The sequence below is a fragment of the Euleptes europaea genome, chromosome 1 (assembly GCF_029931775.1).
Source record: "Euleptes europaea isolate rEulEur1 chromosome 1, rEulEur1.hap1, whole genome shotgun sequence".
NCBI classification, from domain to species: domain Eukaryota; kingdom Metazoa; phylum Chordata; class Lepidosauria; order Squamata; family Sphaerodactylidae; genus Euleptes; species Euleptes europaea.
The window spans coordinates 61,611,371-61,630,437 of NC_079312.1; positions in this window are offsets into that span (position 1 = coordinate 61,611,371).

The window sequence follows — 19,067 nt, forward strand, 5'->3', positions numbered from 1 at the left end:
TCCCTCCCTTCCCTCCCTTTCTCTATCATTCTTCATTTTGGGTTGTGCAAGATACTGTACATGACAAAAAAAATGAAAACCAAATGTTGCAAAGATTGTTTCACAACACAGTTTTACTTTACTTCACATTGCACTTTAAAAATGCACTAATGTTTCCACAGTATATTTGGTACTATACACAAAAACAGAACAAACTTGTCTGTTTGTTACCATGCATGTTAATGGACACACTTTCCAGTTTGGTTCCAGCTTCATACTAGGGTAATTTACAAAAACATTTTTTTTAAATCCTTCTGCCAGCTGCAGTTCCCAGGCATTGCTAGCTTAGGTTTTACACCCAGCTACTAGTATGCTTATAAAGCATACTATAAAGCACATAAAGCATTGACTCTATAAAGGAAGCCACAGCCCTCAATTTGCAAGACCTGAGCAAGGCTGTTAAGGATAGGACACTTTGGAGGACATTGATTCATAGGGTCACCATGAGTCGGAAGCGACTTGACAGCACTTAACACAAGGCACACACACAAGTATGCACCCAATGTAGAATGTGCCCACCTACAGTGGACAAGGGATCAATGCTTCCTGTGCATGTCTGGAAGAAGTACTGAAACCCAGGACATGGTGAAATTGGAGACAGTTTTAATGAGGGCAATAATTAGCACACTCAACTAGTGATGATAACCTCTAAACCCAAAAGGATTCTTACACAGGCAAGGGGTAATATCCACATGATGTTGTGTCAGATGGGAACATAGGCTGCTAAACAAACATTGGTGCTTTGACGCAGACCGGAAGCTTGTGCTGCCAGGGTACAATGCAGAGACCCCAACAGTAATCTAAACAGAGATCCAGAGGGGAAGAGAAATGAAGAGGCAGGTGGTATATTAGGTGTGAGACTTTGTGCCACAAGACATGGAGCTAGATTCTGTGTTTAGGGCTCAGTTCCAAAACAAAAGCCTGCTGTCTCTTCTGGCTTGGAATATGGAGCGGGAATCAGGAGAGCTGATGGATATACTCTATGATTGGCTGAGGGAGAGAAAGGCAGATAACACTTCCTGGTAATATATCCAAATAAAGAAAGAAAGAGGAGGTCTTTGGGGGTAAGGAACAAATATCTCATTGAGCTGGGATTTGTGGTAGGAAATTCTATAATCCAATTTAGATCATACTGAACTAGGAATCAACTAACTAAAGCTAATGAGGGCTTTCATTTTTTCTCAGGCTAGAATGCTAAGATGGCGAGATCCTTTGTGCTAAAAAAGAGAGAGCCAGTGTGGTGTAGTGGTTAAGAGTGGTGGTTTGGAGCAGTGGACTCTGATCTGGAGAACTGGGTTTGATTCTCCACTCCTCCACATGAGAGGTGGACTCTAATCTGGTGAACTGGATTTGTTTCCCTGCTCTTGCACATGAAGCTAGTTGGTTGACCTTGGGCTAGTCACACTCTCTCAGTCCTACCTACCTCACAGGGTGTCTGTTGTGGAGAGGGGAAGGGAAGGAGATTGTAAGCTGGTTTGATTCTCTCTTAATTGGGAGAGAAAGTCAGCATATAAAAATCAATTCTTCTTCTTCTTCTATTATAATTACTGAGAATTTCTGATCAGTGTTCTAGATAAAGAAAGAGGCTTTGTACCTAGCGTACATGATGAAATTAAATGGAATTCTGTCAAATCCTGCCATTTCTATACTTTGTAATTGGAGATGCCCTCCAACCTTTTTTCTGGGCTTCAGGTAACTGACAAAGAAAAATTCTGCCCTCCATCCACAAATGCTGCAGAAGGGACTAAAGGCCAACAAAATGGAGGCTTGATCATAACAACTTTTGGTAGTAAACTGTGGCCCTCTCAGTAGCCTGACTTTGAGTAGGGTTGCTGTAGACATACATGAACAGGATGCTGTTGCTGCTCCAGTAAAGGTGGGAAAGTTTTTAGTGTATTACACCAATATTATTAAGTTACGAAAGTAACAAACAGAAAAAGCCTGCAGTACCTATCCTACAAATGCAAACTCCCAGAGACCTGTAAGCACTTGTCCTATTGAGAACCACAAACCACAGCAGGAGACGAATAAGTCCAAAGAAGCTGGTTTAATGGTAGCATAGGTAAGCAGAGCAAAAGAACCCAAGACAGTAATGGAGCAAACTGGCTTGCACTTGATAATATAAAAGCATGGAAAAAAGCACTCAACAGCACAGTACAGTTTCATGAGATTACAGAGTACAAACAGTACAGAGGCGTCGCAGTTCCCACGGACTACTGTCAGCTTCAAAGAGAGCAAAAAAATGCAAAACAATCCTTGAAGGCAAGTTGATGAGAAAACGGAACTAACTGAGACACAGACCTGACAAGACCAAGGCCTTGAGGCAATGGTCCCAACTGGCCTCATTAGTAGGGTTGCCAACCTCAAGGTACTAGCTGGAGATATGTATCTCCAGGTGGGGCCTAGAGCTCTCCCAGAACTACAACTGGTATCCAGATTACAGAGATCAGTTACCCTGGAGAAAATGGCTGCTTGGGACGGTGGATTCCACGGCATTATACCCTGCTGAAGTCCCTCACTCCCCCAAACCCCAACTTCCCTAGATTCCCAGGAATTTGCCAACCTGGAGCTGGCAACCCTACCATTGGACTGGAGCACAGGGAGGAGCAAGGTGTAGGGTTACCAACTCAGGAGCTCTCACAGAATTACATCTGATCTCTGAGCTAAAACGATCAGTTCCCTTGGAATAAATATCAGCTTCGGAGGGCAAAATCTATGGCATCCTATCTTGGCTGAGCTCCCTCCCAAAAAGCTGCCCTACCAAAGCACCACTCCCAAATCTCCAGGAATTTCCCAAGCTAGAGAAGCCCAAGGGTCCAGAATATTATTTGCTGGTGTGTGACATGTAATTCCTTGGCTAGTTTTAGGAGGGGGGGGGAATACAAGTTTGCCTATTTCAATGAACACTTTAAGAATATAGTGCTGTGGTGTGAGATATTTGGTATCATCACTTATTATTACAATATTGTTTGAATATTTATTCCTTGATTTGGACTGGGACAGCATGTTTTATTTGTGTTTTTATGTTCCAGTTGTGAGTCATTTTAAACATAACAGATTATTTGAATTTACAGCAATATAATTTACAAAAAAACAACCCCAAACAGGGCTACAAGCAACGGAAACCACGATCCTGGCATTTAAGTCACTGGCATCCTACTGAAGTGCAAAGGACTGGGCTGGCATCAATCTTGGTACTCTCTTTCAGCTGGACTCTCTTTCATACTATTGTCTGCAGAGATATGGGGTTTAACGTGAATAATAGGTGAACATGGCACATTGGCTTTCATTGTAGGCATGATGTTTTGGTTTGTTGTTCAATTAGCAAAAGGGAACTGGAGAGGAACAGCACATCAACACCACATGTAAAATGTGGTCACTTATCCCCTGATGATTAAAGAGCAACTCAAAAGGCCACAGCTTGACGGTTAGACAAACAAAAAACAAATTAGCCCCACAGGCTGAAATGCCTGGCAGCTAATGAAAGGACAGTTCATTTTTCCATTATTAACTGTATTACTTTCAGAAAGAGAACATCAACAACAGGGGCTACTAATGCCCTTGAAATGCCTTACTGCTGTGCTCCAAAGCCCCACGAGGCTCCAGTGTGCTCACAGATCTTTATTCTAGCTAGGTCACAAGCTCCAGCTTGCGTGGCACTTGTATGCACATGAGCATCATCTGTGAATAGCAGCCTCTTGAACAGCATCAAGCAGGTACTGTGGACATTTGGAATTGCAATGTTTGAGTGTATAAAATGCCACTTACCTGTAATGAATGCACCTGCATTGTCCTAAATTTCAGGTTTATGCAACCCCTATGAATGAAAACATTGGCAGCACTTCGGGGGGGGGAAGTACCCTAATTGTATTCTGGGATCTAGATCTACCTCAAGGCATATTCCAGTGTATCATGGGGTAGAAAAAGTGTTCCATGATTTTTTTAAAAATGTGGTGGCAAAAGACATTGTGTTTTATAATACTCCCAACACCTAGAGCCTGAAAACATACTTTCTCATGAGGGGAAAAATAATTGCATTAGTAACAACATTGAACTTGTAAATTCTGTGGTTGTTTGGGAATATTTTTCTACCCCAGGAAATGCTCTGTTGAGGTAGGTGTTCGCCAGATTACCAGAAGGTACCATCAGTTATCAGGAGAAGCTGTATCTCTCCAGAGTACTTAAAATACTTCCATTGAACAGTGTTGCCCGGGGGGGGGGGGGACTCATGCATATTTTTTTTGCCACAACCATATTTACACTGCACTAAGAAAACTTTCCTGGGAGTAAGCTTCACTGAACAGACCTGGGCAGGATTCTGAGTAGACCTGCTTATGATCTTAATGGGCTGAAATAAAAAAGCACCTCAGACATCAAAAGCAATATATTTCTGGGATTATTTTGTACCAGGAGCTTTTTTGTGTATTAAAAACTTTAAGGATTTGGTTTAAAATGTGCAGGCGATAATGTCCTAAGCTGTAGAGCCACTTCTGTATGCATGCTGACAAAAAAAGAAAAAGAAAAAAAGGTGCAACTAGGGTAAGGCTTTATCCCAGACCACAGAGCCAATGAGCAATGGTTTACAAACTGAAGCTCAATCCATATTAGATGGAGGTATTGTGGGTAGGTGGTTCCGTGGATTCTGCAAGGGGTTAAAATGTTTGGGACAGATGTCTACTTCCTCTTCAGAAGCAGGTTTGCACCTTGAGATGTTTTTATTGGGGGATCAACAACTTCATGTTCTCTCTTATTCTTGCTTTTTTTTTTTGTTCTCCTAGACATTTGGATGACAGCTGTTTTCGATGCTCTTTTTTTAAAAAAACACTTCTGCTGTTTTCCCTTTATTTTATCACAGTGTTTCCACTTATTCGTATTGATTGGTTTTTATGCGTGTTTTTTTTTTTTTTTTTAGAAGCTGCACTGAAGTTCAAAGGTGGGGTACAAATTGTTTACATAAATAAATAAATAAATAAATAAATAAATAAATAAATAAATAAATAAATAAATAAATGACCAATATAAATAAATGCTTGAAGTTGTGTGGTTTCTGAGCTGCTTGGGGTGTGTCTGTGTGAAAATCTCCTTATAGCTTTTGGCGAGGGCACTAGAAGCCCACGATCCTGCTGGGAGGGGCTTCTGCTTCAGTGAAGTGAGTCAGCTGCCTGGGGGTGGAGTCACAGCTCTCAGCTGTAAAGCAGAGCTCATTAGTGGTCAGACTATTATTTTGGGTGCGGTGGACCACAGACAGGATGGTGCTGCTGCACTCGTCTTGTTAGTGGCTTCCTAGAGGCACCTGGTTGGCCACTGTGTGAACAGACTGCTGGACTTGATGGGCCTTGGTCTGATCCAGCAGGGCCGTTCTTATGTTCTTATGACTCTGTAAGAAGCACTTGCTCTCAGGGCTCGCAACGAGTGCTCTGAACAGGGTTTCTAAAAGGGGAGTTCAGCTTGGGAGCAAGAGAGAATCCCTCTAGTCTGAGTTTCCTGAGAAGGTACATGTAAGGTACATATCAGCTCCACATCAGCAAGGAGGCTGATATGCTGCTGTATCCTTCCTGCCACGGAAATCTGCACAAATTCAAGTAAACGCCCTGTTTCGCTCTAAAACACCTTTAAATGGCTAACCCAGTTACATATTATTTATTTAAACCATTTATTAGCCACCTTTTCCTGATGGAACTCAAGGTGGCTTACAATATAAATAAAATATATATAAAAACACAATAAAGACAACCATTATAAAAGCCAACGCTTAAAAACTCCAAATAGAACTGCCAATAATAAAAGCAAATTCCATGCTGGCCATAATTAGATGAGGAATAGAGAATAAAACTTCTGATATCATACTGCCCTTGTACAAATCTACAGTGTACAAATTTATGGTGACACCACACTTGGAATACTGTGTACAGTTCTGATCACCACACCTAAAAAAGGACATTGCAGAGCTTGAGAACGTGCAGAAAAGAGCAACCGAAATGGTTAGGGGACTAGAGCAGCTGTCCTATGGGGAGCGGTTAAAATGCTTAGGGCTGTTTAGCTTGGAAAGAAGGTGGTTAAGGGGAGACATGATAGAGGTCTATAAAATTATTCATGGTATGAAGAGAGTGTACATGGGGAAGCTTTTCTCCCTTTCTCATAATACTAGAATGTGGGGTTATCTGCTGAAGCTAGAAGGTGACAGATTCAAAACAGATAAAGGAAGTATTTCTTCACACAACGCATAGTTAATTTGTGGAACTTCCTGCCTCAGGATGTGGTGATGGCTGTCAACTAGGAAGGCTTGAAGAGGGGAGTGGACATGTTCATGGAGGAGAGGACTATTCATGGCTAATAGTAAAAATGGATACTAGTCATGATGCATACCTATTCTCTCCATGATCAGAGGAGCATGCCTATTATATTAGGAGTCTGCAAATGTTATTGAAATAATGTAATAATGCCTTGATTCCCTTTTCCTGCTTCTATTTTAATTATGGATGTATTGAATTCTGTATGCTGGCCAATGGCTGCAAATAAAGCATGATCAAACTATTATATTAGGTGCTATGGAACACAGGCATGATAATGCTGCTGCAGCTGTCTTGTTTGTGGTCTTCCTAGACTAGAGGCACCTGGTTGGCCACTGTGTGAACAGACTGCTGGACTTGATGGACCTTGGTCTGATCCAGCATGGCTTTTCTTATATTCTTACTTAGATAAATTATTGGGCATTGTGGTCTGTACTACTGTGTATAATTTGCTGTGGGTTGGATTCTGTAGTGTAATTTTGCATTATTTAATTGTCATGTTATGTCAGATAGGCTCTCCGCCGGCCCCGGATAGAAACAAGATGGTTTCCCCCACGGACAAGATGGAGTCCTTTTGCACTCCGCCCCCCCCCCTTTGCACCTGGTCTCCTGCCCAAGATCTGCAGCTCAATGGAGACCCGCCCCGGTAATGGCTGATCTGATACCGGGTCCCACAGAACAATACTGGGAGCCCGGGAAGATCAGCCACTTAACGCACGCATTTAACTCTGAATACTTTGGCTCAAGTCATTACCGGTAGTTTGCTTCGGTATTGTGTCTTTGTTTCCAATAATCCAATCAACCCCATTGTATCCACCCTATATATGTTTCAATATTCCCCCATACCTGTATGCTAGCCTTAAGTCTTTTGACCTGCTGAAATCGCTGTTCTTCTGAAATAAACTTTTTACTCGCTGTATCGTCTGGAGGAAAGTTATTGCCTGGAACGCATCGACTTGCTGAGGCCTGACATGTTAACACTTATGCTTTGCTTCAGTTTTGTTTTTTAGATTTCTGGTTGGATCTACAACCCAAATCCTATTTCATTGTTTATTGAATGTCCTATCTTGTTGATTGTCTTGACTCACTCTTTATCTTCCACCTTGTGTCCCAGTGAGAAAGGCAAACTATAAATAACATAAATAAATAAATTTCATTACAACCAGCTTCTCAAATCTTTCAGTAATTCTACCTGTGGTGTATGTTTTAATGCCTATATATAATTTCATATAAACTACCCTAATTATTACATTAATTGAAATTGTAGGGCCTGCTATGCCAGTATGATTCCATTGCACAACAGATATATCAATCTATAAATCTCTCTCCTTGGGCATTTCTCATCCTAAGATTGCAGAAATATCAAATTAATATAGATGTTTGGTAAGACATCCTTACAGGAGTCCTGTTCAAAAGTTACAGTGAATTTATTACAGTGAATTTATAGTGCAATATTAACCACCCATTGAGCCTATAACATGGCCAACTGCTGCAGTGACCAATGTACTTCCAGTTAGTCTGCTATGGCATTGCCAACTCTCTTGTTCTAGCCTGGCTCCTGCACTACTACCAAATGTTCAAAACAGTTGACAGCACAGTTGTTCCCTTAATGGGCATTTCTATGATTCTGTGGTCTGTCAGTGTACCTTCAAGAGGAGGGGCCATGGCTCAGAGGTATATCATCTGCTTGGCATGCTTGGCATGCAGAAGGTCCCAGGTTTAATCCCCAGCATCTTCAGTTAAGAGGATCAGGTAACAGGTGATGTGAAAGACCTCTGCTTGAAACCCTGGAGAGCCACTGCCAGTCCGAGTAGACAATTGATGGACCAGTGGTCTGACAATTGATGGACCAATGCAATTGGTGGACCAATGGTCTGATGTAGTGTAAGGCAGCTTCATGTATTCCTGCAGTCACCTTGCAAAGGCACAGGAACCATGCTGGAATAAGAGAGTTAGGAGATTCATAAGATCAAATAGGAGATTCATAAGATCAAACCCATAAGTTACCCCCCATATCTTCTTTGTCTTTTTGATCTATACAGGTACCTTTGAGCTCTGATTTAGCTTGGTTAATCTTATATCCTAGCTCTAAACTCCCACAATACACCCTTTAGTTCCTTTATTCTTCAAAGACAGTAGGATGTCTCCAAACTCACATGATGCAATTTCTGCATATACTCTCCAATCCCCTTGAATATTTATGTCAGTTTCTTATTCTCATTTTGTAGATAAAGACTTATCACACATATCCTTTCCATTGGACCTCACAAGCTGAAATAAAAAGCTCAAGGGGGCAGCGGGGCGGGGGGAGGAGGAAGACTCTAAGAAATGGTTAATGCAGTCTATTTTCCTCCCCAGTCCCTGCCATCACTTCCAGCCAGCTGTGCTAAAGTCTGAATTCAAACTTACTAATCTTCACAGCATCTTCTTGCTGAGAGTATAATGAGACATATCCACAGTAACAGCCGATGAGCAGTTGTTCCTGTTCCCCGAGTATTATGCCATGAACGACAAAATCCAAGCATGACAAACATCTATAGGCATTTGTAAAGAATAAGAAAGCAGGTAGGGAAATGCAGCAAAGCCTACAAATAAATGGAAAAGATAGTCATCAGGGGATATGCTGAGAGCCGATAGAAAGCTAGCTTTTCCATAAAAGGGACACCGAACAACAGCCACAGGATCCGTCACGATGATCATTTGGCAGGCAATCATTTCCCACAGATACACATACTGGGAACAGGGCATATTGTTATAATGTGCGTAGCTACAGTTGCATATCTTCAAGGCAGCTGGGCCAAGTCCCTCCTGCTAAGTTGCTCATGAATTGCAATCCCCATGATAAAGGTTTGATATTATCTGCATACATTTGCGCTTATGCCACTGTCCCTGTAGCAGCCAGACATGAGCTGATCACAGCCAGCCTTGTCCTGGAAACAGGCTGTTTCTCTCTGTGTACTCTCTTGTCACCAGACTGGAAGTAGCCAGATCATTCACTGTATGTGCGCAGAGTTGTGTGGGAGTGTTCTGTCTAGGCGGAGTCATGTTGCTGCTGTTTTCAGAACTCCTGGCAACTTGGGTTGCTTTCACAGAGGTCTTGTTCCAGGTCCTTCAAACTGCAGCGGGTTTTGGAGGGGGAATCCTCATGACATTGTCATGCAGTTGTACAATGTCTGGGTTATCCATGGTTGTGCTCTGTAGATTCCCAAGCCCACTTTGGTACTAACTTTCATTGAAGATCATTCTCAGAGGAGGTTTCAGGACAGTGTAGATGGTAAGGTATGGATTATCTAACCCCCTTACCCACATCTGGTGCCATTTTCTCTTGCACTCACCATCCCCCCCCCCCACTGGTGGGCTTAAAAAAAAACTGGTAGTAGATACATTACTAACACTCTGGCAAAAAGCCCACTGGAGGCAAGGGTGAGGGATCAGGAGTATGAGGGGAAAGTATGGGGGGGGTCTCCATGCAGAGGCACTGTTGCTGCTGAAATGTCATTGAATTCTCAGCAGCAATGAGAACAAAATAGGGGATCATTCCATGTGGAAGCAACCATGGACCCCTCCACAATGAACCATGGAAATAGGGATCAAACATGGTACCATCTTCAGTGCCTCAGAATCCCAAATGTCATGCATATATTGCACATGGGGGAAAAACAACTCTGTAAAAGCCAGGTATTTATGATGAGCTAAGCAAAGCAACCTTATGGATCTAAATGCAGGACAATACCTGAGTTATAGCTGGTAACAGAACAAACTCCTTGCCCTCACAATATTGGGGTCACTAGAGGTTATGTCAGTAGTATGACATATCCTATCTGGGGGGGGGGGAAATGAGCGAGAAATCTTGAAGCTATGGCTCCTTCATAAGATTTCTATAGCCAGTCTGTCATGCCTGAGAGCTTAGATAAGATCAGTGATTTGTACCACAGTCTTCTGTTTTCATCTTAAAGCAGCAACATCTTCCCTATTGTACTTCAAATTCACTTTACTTCCCCAGCTCTCTTCCTCACCATAAAAGACCTGCTCCAAATTGCTTCCCTGTTTCTGCTTTGAAATAATATTAAGGATCAGTTCTTGTAGGTTATCCGGGCTGTGTGACCTTGGTCTTGGTATTTTCTTTCCTGACATTTCGCCAGCAGCTGTGGCAGGCATCTTCAGAGGAGTAACACTGAAGGACAGTGTCTCTCAGTGTCAAAGTGTGTTGGAATGAGTCATTGTCCTGCAAAAGAATCAAAGGTAATGTGCTAATCATTGTCCTGTAAGTATCAAGGTAATGTGCTAATTAGGGTGTGTTAATGTGCTAATTAGGATATGTTAATGTGGAGCCATTGTATCCTGAAGTGATCTGTTAACATGTGGGATCCAAAACTAATCTGCATGGCTATTGTGGACTGTAGTCTTTGTTAGTCTGGAGTTTTTCAGGACAGGAAGCCAAGCCTTATTCATTCTTAAACTCTCTTCTTTTCTGTTAAAGTTGTGCTGATGTTTATAAATTTCAATGGCTTCTCTGTGCAATCTAACAAAATAGTTGGTAGAGTAGTCCAGTATTTCAGTGTCTTGGAATAAGACCCTGTATCTTGTTTGGGTTAGTCCATGTTCAGCCACTTCTGATTTCTCAGATTGGCCAAGTCTGCAGTATCTTTCATGTTCTTTTATTTGTTTGCATGCTGCGTTGGGTGGTCCCGATGTAAACTTGTCCACAACTGCAAGGTATGCGATATACTTCAACAATATTAAGGATGTTTTATTTATTTACCAAATTTGCATCCTGCTTTTCTGCCCTTACAAGAGCCTTATTTAAAAATGCATGACAAAATAACATTTTAAAATCATTAAAATCACATACTTCCTCAAAACACACATCATCAAAACAATTAAAAACAGAGTTAAATATGTACAGCACATACAACAGCAATTAAGACATTAGTTAGGAAGGAGGGATCACTGGGGGAATGCCAGATGAAATAGAAGACAGCAAAAGAAGGCGAAAGGTGGATCTCCCTGGAGAGAGAATTCCAGAGCTTTGGTGCCATGACTGAGAAGGTCCTCTCCTGGGTTGCCACCTGCCTAATCTCAGATGGTGGGATACCCAAGGCAGGAACTCTGAAGATGAGCACAGTGGTTGGGCAGGTTCACTAGGGAGATAGTGGTCCCTCAGCTATGTTGGTTCTGTAGATGGCTTTGAGGGTCAAGACCAGTACGTTTAATTGTGCCTGGAAAGAAACTGGGAGCTAGTATAGATGGGTCAAGACTATAGTGATATGGTCCCTACAACCCACTCCAGTCAACAGCACTTGGTACCAGTTGAAGTTTCCAAATACTTCTCAAGGGCAGCCCTATGGAGAGAACACTGCAGTAATCTCATCTTGACATAGCCAGGGCACACACCACAGTGCCCAGATCTTTTCTGTCCAGGAAAGGCCACAGCTGCCTAACCATTTGAAGCTGTTCTGGCCACAGCTGCCATTTGCTTATCCAGAAGCAGGCCTGGGTCCAAGATGACAATGGAACAAATGGAAGTTCCCATTATGGATCTCTCATATCTCATTAAACTAAGCCCACAGTGGAAAAATGCTTCCATTAATACCTGGATGGCTAGTATGCTTGGATCTATTTATGTCAATGGACTCAAGCATGCCAAAGACTGCAGCTCCTATATGTAGCCCATTATAAATAATCCATCTACCAGAACTTCAGAGCCTTGGGATGGATACCAAACCTTATTGATGAATGTTGCTATAACACACCTAGAAAGAGAAGCCCTGTAAGGAAATGGAAATTAAAAACAAGGTGAAAAAGAGCTTTAAGACCACTTTATACAATTCCAGATATAAGGTAATCCTTCCATGCAAAACTATATCCTCAATGAACTATCTCTGAGGCTCCTACATCCTTCAACAACAAATTAGTTCCTCAGTTATCCCAGGAACTGAATCAAACATTTTTTTTCTTTCCCATGATCTCTGGGAAGCAAATCACATGTATCCAGACAAGGGCATTACTTGTGTGTGTGTATGTGTGTGCTCAAACATTTGGAACTATAAAGTGTGAATTGCTCAGTAAAGAATTGTTTGAGCTGCAGCCCTTATGTCAACTTAAATATATGCTTGTCCATCCTTATTATAAAGGTGCCCTTAAAAAGCAATGCTTCATGTTCACATATTTTAAACAGATTTGTGCTTGAGCCCTGCAGCTATGAATGTGACAAAGGTATGAGAGATTGGCCTGCTGTTTTACTCATGTTGCATCAGTAAAACTATATATAACACATCTGTGTGTGTATATTGAGCAATTGAAGCTATACTTCAGTACAGAGAAGTCTTTGATGTTCTAAATCCAACACCAGTAATGAAGGATAAAAATCCTGAGACTGAAAACCTAGTAGTTTTTACTACTGATCTGTCAAAACCCTTATAACTTAAACAGGGACATCACAAATATATCTTTAGTAAATGGAGTCTATCTGCAGCAACTTTGGAAGGCAAAACACAATGCCATTCCTTAACCTACATAGTGCAATACTGTATATCTTGTGCAATACTGTATATCTAGTGCAATACTGTATATCTTGCCCTGAATGGTTTTGAGAAATGTATTGGAATGACATGGGAAATTGTCCCCTGGGGCTCGATCCTGTGGAACATTTCTGGATCCTACAGAACAGAGTGGTGATTTTTGCCAATTCCCCTTCCCGTTTAGGGTTGCTAGGTCCCTCTTTGCCATCGGTGGGAGGTTTTTGTGGTGGAGGGCAGGGTTTGGGGAGGGGAGGGATTTCAATGCCATAGAGTCCAATTGCCCAAGCAGCCATTTTCTCCAGGTGAACTGATCTCTACCAGCTGGAGGTCAGTTGTAATAGCAGGAGATCTCCAGCTAGTACCTGGAGGTTGGCAACCCTATTCCTGCTGCAGACCTTCAGTTCCTCTGGAATGCTTTTCCTGCAGGTCACCTGTTTCCCAGAAGCAGCGTTAGGAGGACCTTTGGGGCTGCAATGGGAGAGGAGATGGTCCCACCCATTGCTCCCATCAAATTATGTGACTTACAAAACAACATTATGTGTTTTTTGTGGATGGCTTGTTAGCTGCTTAGGGCTTAAATTCTGAAAGAGCTTTTTTATCCAGCCCTTCCTCCAAGGAGCTCAGGGTGGCATACATTGGTCTCCACCATCCCAATTTGTTCTCACAACAGCCCTGTCAAGTAGGTTAGGCTGAGAGAGACTGAGTGACCCAAAGAAATCTGTTGACCTTCCTGGTTGAGCAGGGATTTGAACTTAGGTATCTCTGGTCCTAGCCCAACATGCAGGCTGCTACTCCACGCTGCATAAACCTAAGAAGAAATGCATACATACACCCGATCTGAACCCCTTTCCTCTTTTCTTTCATTTCTTCCCTACTATGTGTTGTCCTTAAATTTGTTTTGTGAGCTTGTGAGCAGGACCTGTTTTGTTTGCATTTTTTAAAAATAATGCTTAGTCATTCGGGGCTCCTTAAACACAAATATGTATTATTTTAAAACTTTTCTGAGTTGATAACTAAGGTACAATACTTGCATGGATCACACAACTTGATGCTTTCCAAACCTTATCTACTTGCTTTCCCACGTCAGGTTTAATGTGTGCCATCCCCCTTTCTCCCTGGCTTAAATCCATTCATCCTGGTTAGAGTTGTGCATATTGATAAACCCAAACCGAAAATAAACCCGAAATTAGCAATTTCAGTAAATTTCAGGATTCGGGTTTACAGAACTCCAAAACCTGGGGATAAAGCCAAAGCGGAATAGCCGTTTCCCCAAAAAACCGAATAGACGTTCAGCTTTTTGGGTTGGGCTATTCGCTTTTGCTCAGAGGCATGGCTCTGTGCTTTCTCTCCTTTTTTCTTCCTTTTTTTGACTGGTTTTGTTAGGGACCCATAGTTGGGGCTTTTTTGAAATAAGGTTATTTAAAAGACGGGGCTCACCTAGTCCCAAGAGGAGGGATAAATGCCCCAACTAAAAAGAGCCAGACAGCTGCAAACCACCAGGCTTCCGAAGGAGATTTCTTCATCCAAGTGGATGAACAATCTCCTTCATACAGCCCCCATGGTCATGACTTCAGTCAGCACTGATATCACCCCCCCCCATGAAAACCTGCTTTCCAAAAGAAGGTTGACCTGAGTAGAGGGTTTGTTTCCCCGCACCATGAACATCTCTTTGAATCAGATTTTCATGACCACAACAAAGGACTGCTCACAGGATGTCATTTGCCACCAAAAGGAATGTTTTCTGTGCCTTGTGTCTCTTGCATTTAAGCCTTTTCCCTCCGTTTGGAAGCTCATTTGCATGGATATCATGCAAAGTAACCCAGAAACGAAGGCAGACCCCAGACTTTGAGGTGTCAACCTGGAATTGCCTCTTTCTGCCAGTCCTCGGCAATGCTGAACTTTTTAACCTGATTGGCAGCTCGGCTCTCAAATGCTTGGAGGATGGGGGAGACCCCTTTGTGGACTCATAAAGTTGGACCCTCTGTCCCAAAGTTCACCAAACTTTGGTGACAGTCGAAGGAGAGTCCCTTGTGGCCACACTGCAAATTTGGGGACTCTACCTCCCAAAATGCCCCCCCCCCAAGAGCTTTGAAAAAATCCCCATTGACTATAATGGGCCAGCATATTTCAGGAAACCCGAAAATAAGCTGAATACCCATATTTACCAGTATGGGTATTTGGCTTATTTCAGGTATACCGGAAAAAATTGGGCTGAAAACCCCCGAAATTTATTTATTTATTTTTTGCACAATCCTTATCCTGGTCTAAAACAGAGGTGAAGAGGATATCAGGGATGCAGCAGAGGGCAGCATTCACAGAACAGGAAAGCAGAAGATATGTGGTATTTGCCTGAAAGCACACTTTTAGTTATTGAGGGAACAGATGAAAAGACGGAGCTTTTTGGGGGGAGGTAAGAACCATTGAGGTTGTTAAGGTGTCATTATTTGAGGAGGGAACCCTCTGCTTATTGACAAATGTGCATAGAAAACTATAGTGAGAAGCAGCCAGGGTTACAGAACGCATTAGTCTCAACAGGCAATTTTGCAGGCTACAGACTAGAAAAGCTCTGAGCATAAGAAGCCAAGGGGCTTTCTCCAAGACACTTTTACCATGCAAGAAGCAAATTGCCTTATCTGTATTCTCTACAGGTGTGCTCAACGAGAAGAAGAAGAAGAAGAAGAAGAAGAAGAAGAAGAAGAAGAAGAAGAAGAAGAAGAAGAAGAAGAAGAAGAAGAAGAGTTGGTTTTTATATGCTGGCTTTCTCTACCTTTTAAAGAGAATCAAACTGGTTTACAATCTCCTTCCATTCCTCTTCCCACAACAGACACCCTGTGAGGCAGGTGGAGCTAAGAGAATTATGAGAGAGAACTGTGACTGGCCCAAGATCACCCAGCAGGCTTCATGTGTAGGAATGTGGAAACCAACCCTGTTCACCAGATTAGTGTCTGCCGCTCACGTGGAGGAGTGGGGAATCAAACCCGGTTCCCCAGATTAGAGTCCACCACTTTTAACCACTACACCACGCTGGCTCTCTTGATTTGTATTTCATGAGCCAAAATAATTCTGAAATTCTCCTGGCTGTTGCTAGCCTCCTGTTGGATAAACCTGACTAGATTTCAGTTTGGTAAGCACTCGGTTCCGGACTTACCCGGAGCCGACTTTGGTGTCTGGGGCGGGAGTTGGGAGCGGCGGAGCTGCCTCGCTCTCCTGGGTGCGGCTCCTGGAGGGCCTCACCCGACTGGGCCGGGGGGCGGCTGCTCCCGGCCAGTTGGGTGGGGGCCGGGAGGCTGTTGCTGGGCAGGAGGGAGAGGCTTCGCCCTGCTCCCTCCCCTACTGCTCCACATATGTTTTGGCAGCCCTGCCCATCGCCTCAGTCTGTCTCTGGCTTTGGAGTCAGATAGGCGTGTGTGTAACAGAGCCACAACGCAGCACGCAGCCAAAAGAAAAAGGGTGGCGGCTTGGAAGCCTAAGGTGGCAAGAGGGGTCAGGTGGGAGCGGTGAGGAGATCCTGGGCCCCTTCAAAGGCTAGGACTTTGAGGGGGGCCAATGGGCCGGCCGCGCGGAGCGCAGCCCAGCAGGCAACCAGCCAGGCCTCGGCTAATTACAGGCCCAGGCAGGCCCCAACACCAGTGGATTCGCCTGTTGACTCTGGGGGGCGAAATACCACTAGGGGGCGATCTAACAGCGGACGGACGCCGCCACCACCTGTTGCTAGGGAGCAGTCTAACGCCAGACATTCCTATCCACCAGCTGTTGCCTCTAGGGGGCGCTCTAACTCCAGAAGGGTGTCCTATGAGGTGGGAGGTCTGTCCCCTCAGGAATTTATGGGCCGGCAGGCAACTCTTGAGGAGCTGTCAGCGGTGATGCAGCAGCTGTCAGCTGAAGTTGGGCAGCTTCGCTCCCACCAGGTCATAGCTAGCGAAGAACAGATGGATACCTCTGCTGAGGAGCCCAGCACCAGCACCAGGCAGTCTACAGCTAGGCAGCACCACCGGGGGGAATCCTCAGCTCCTGATTCTTCTGATTCGAGTAGGCGATCTTCCCACCATAGGCGGAGGCCATCCCGGAGAGGTCGAAAGGGAAAGAAGTACAGACGGCATCCAGACATATCTGAGAGCACCAGCTCGTCGGGTGAGAGTTCTTCGGGGTCCGGGTCTGCAATCCAGCTTGGGGATTACTGGTTGGCCACTGCCAGCATCCCGGGACTGCCCTCCTGGGCTTTGCGTAGAAGGAGGAGGTCCAGGGAGGGTGGGATTAGGTCATCCGGAAGGCATGTCTGTGAAGGGGGCAGGGGTGAGGAGTTCCTCACATTGCCCCCCACCTTTAACGATGACGAGGACCCCCCAGGCATCCACCTCCCAAGGAGAATTCTTTGTGTTAGACAGCTACTATGTCGATGTCTTCTCCCTTGCTAAACCTGAGGTTGAGGAGGGCCGCAGGTCCAAATCTTCCCGGAGAGAGAAGAGGAAAGACAAAGGGGTGGGCAGCGACAAGTCCTTTGAAAAATGGTTGGTCGGCTACACCATCTATATGGGAATAGTTTCCTCGGCATACCCTGAAAGAGGGTGGCATTTGATTAACCACCAGGTGAATGTTTTAAAAGCTCACTCCCTTTCGGGGGACCAGGCGGCGATGGAGTATGATGAGGCCTTTCGGAAGCGTGCATCGCAGAGCAAGCGCACAAGATGGGACCTCATCAATGACAAGCTGTGGCTAGTGACAGTGGGTCCACACGTTAAGGGTAGGCAGGATGGGGGGTGCCCAGGGCAAGGAAAACCTATCCGGAGGGATAGCTCTAGGCGCATCTGCTGGGACTATGGGCAAGGACGGTGCCAAAGGCAAAAATGCAGGTACGAGCATTGCTGCGATTCGTGTTATGGCTCTCACCTGAGACCTAATTGCCCATGGGGTGGTACTAGCTCCCAGCCCTTTCGCGGGAACCACCCCTCAACAAGAAAAGAGGGGGGGTTCAGCCAACAACAACGCAAGGGGAAAGTAATGGGGTCAGTGGGTTAGGATTGGCTACAACACCCATACGGTTGGAGCCCTTGGCCAGGCTTCTTTCCTTGTACCCTGCCAGGACAGAAGCCTTGTACTTATGGGAGGGTTTTGCACATGGCTTTCACACCCCATTTGATGGTCCCCGGGTCCCTATGCACTCAGGCAACCTAAAATCAGCACAAGAAATGCCTGAGATAGTGGCTGATAAAATAGCCAAAGAATGTGCGGCTGGCCATGTCGCGGGCCCATTCAGCACCCCTCCATTGCCAAATTTGAGAGTCTCGCCATTGGGGGTGGTACCCAAGAAGGTGCCGGGTGAATATCGCCTCATCCATCACCTGTCGCACCCAAAAGGAGCATCAGTGAATGAAGCAATTCTAGCTGAGTTATGCTCTGTTAGGTATGCTTCTTTTGATGATGCCATGAATATTGTAAGATCTTGTGGCATCGGTGCACTTATGGCTAAGTGCGATATTCAATCGGCCTTCCGGCTTCTCCCGGTCCACCCACGGGATTTCTGTTTATTGGGGTTTTACTTTAACGGCTGCTGGTACGTTGACAAGGCAATGCCTATGGGCTGTTCCGTAGCCTGCACAGCTTTTGAAATGTTCAGCACGTTTTTAGAATGGGCAGTGGCTACGCGCTCTGGTCTGACAAGTGTAACACACTACCTGGACAATTTTTTGTTTGTGGGGCCGGCCGCTACTAACACCTGCATCTGGCTCTTGGCCGCATTCACTGCTTTGGCTGCAGAGCTGGGAGTCCCGCTTGCAAAAGAAAAAACTGAGGGCCCTGCGGCAAAATTGGTTTACCTGGGGATAGAAATAGACTCCACAGCGGGCACTTCTAGACTCCCTGGTGTGAAGTTAACGGCACTAAGGGAACTTTGACAGCATTGTTGGCCAAGAAAAAATGCACCCTGTGGGAGATGCAGTCGGTAGTCGGGCATTTAAACTTTGCCTGTAGGGTCATTTCGCCCGGACGGGCCTTCTGTTCTCGGCTTTTGCGAGCCACAGCCGGAGTTAGGGCCCCTCACCACAGAATTCGGCTTACCCAGGGAATAAAGGACGACCTCACCACTTGGCTTAACTTTCTCTCCAACTTCAACGGAGTGGCCATTTGGCAAGACCTGCTTGAAATCAGCACTGCCCTGCAGGTCCAGTCCGATGCATCTGGCAGCATCGGTTTCGGGGTATTCTTTGCGGGCAAGTGGTGT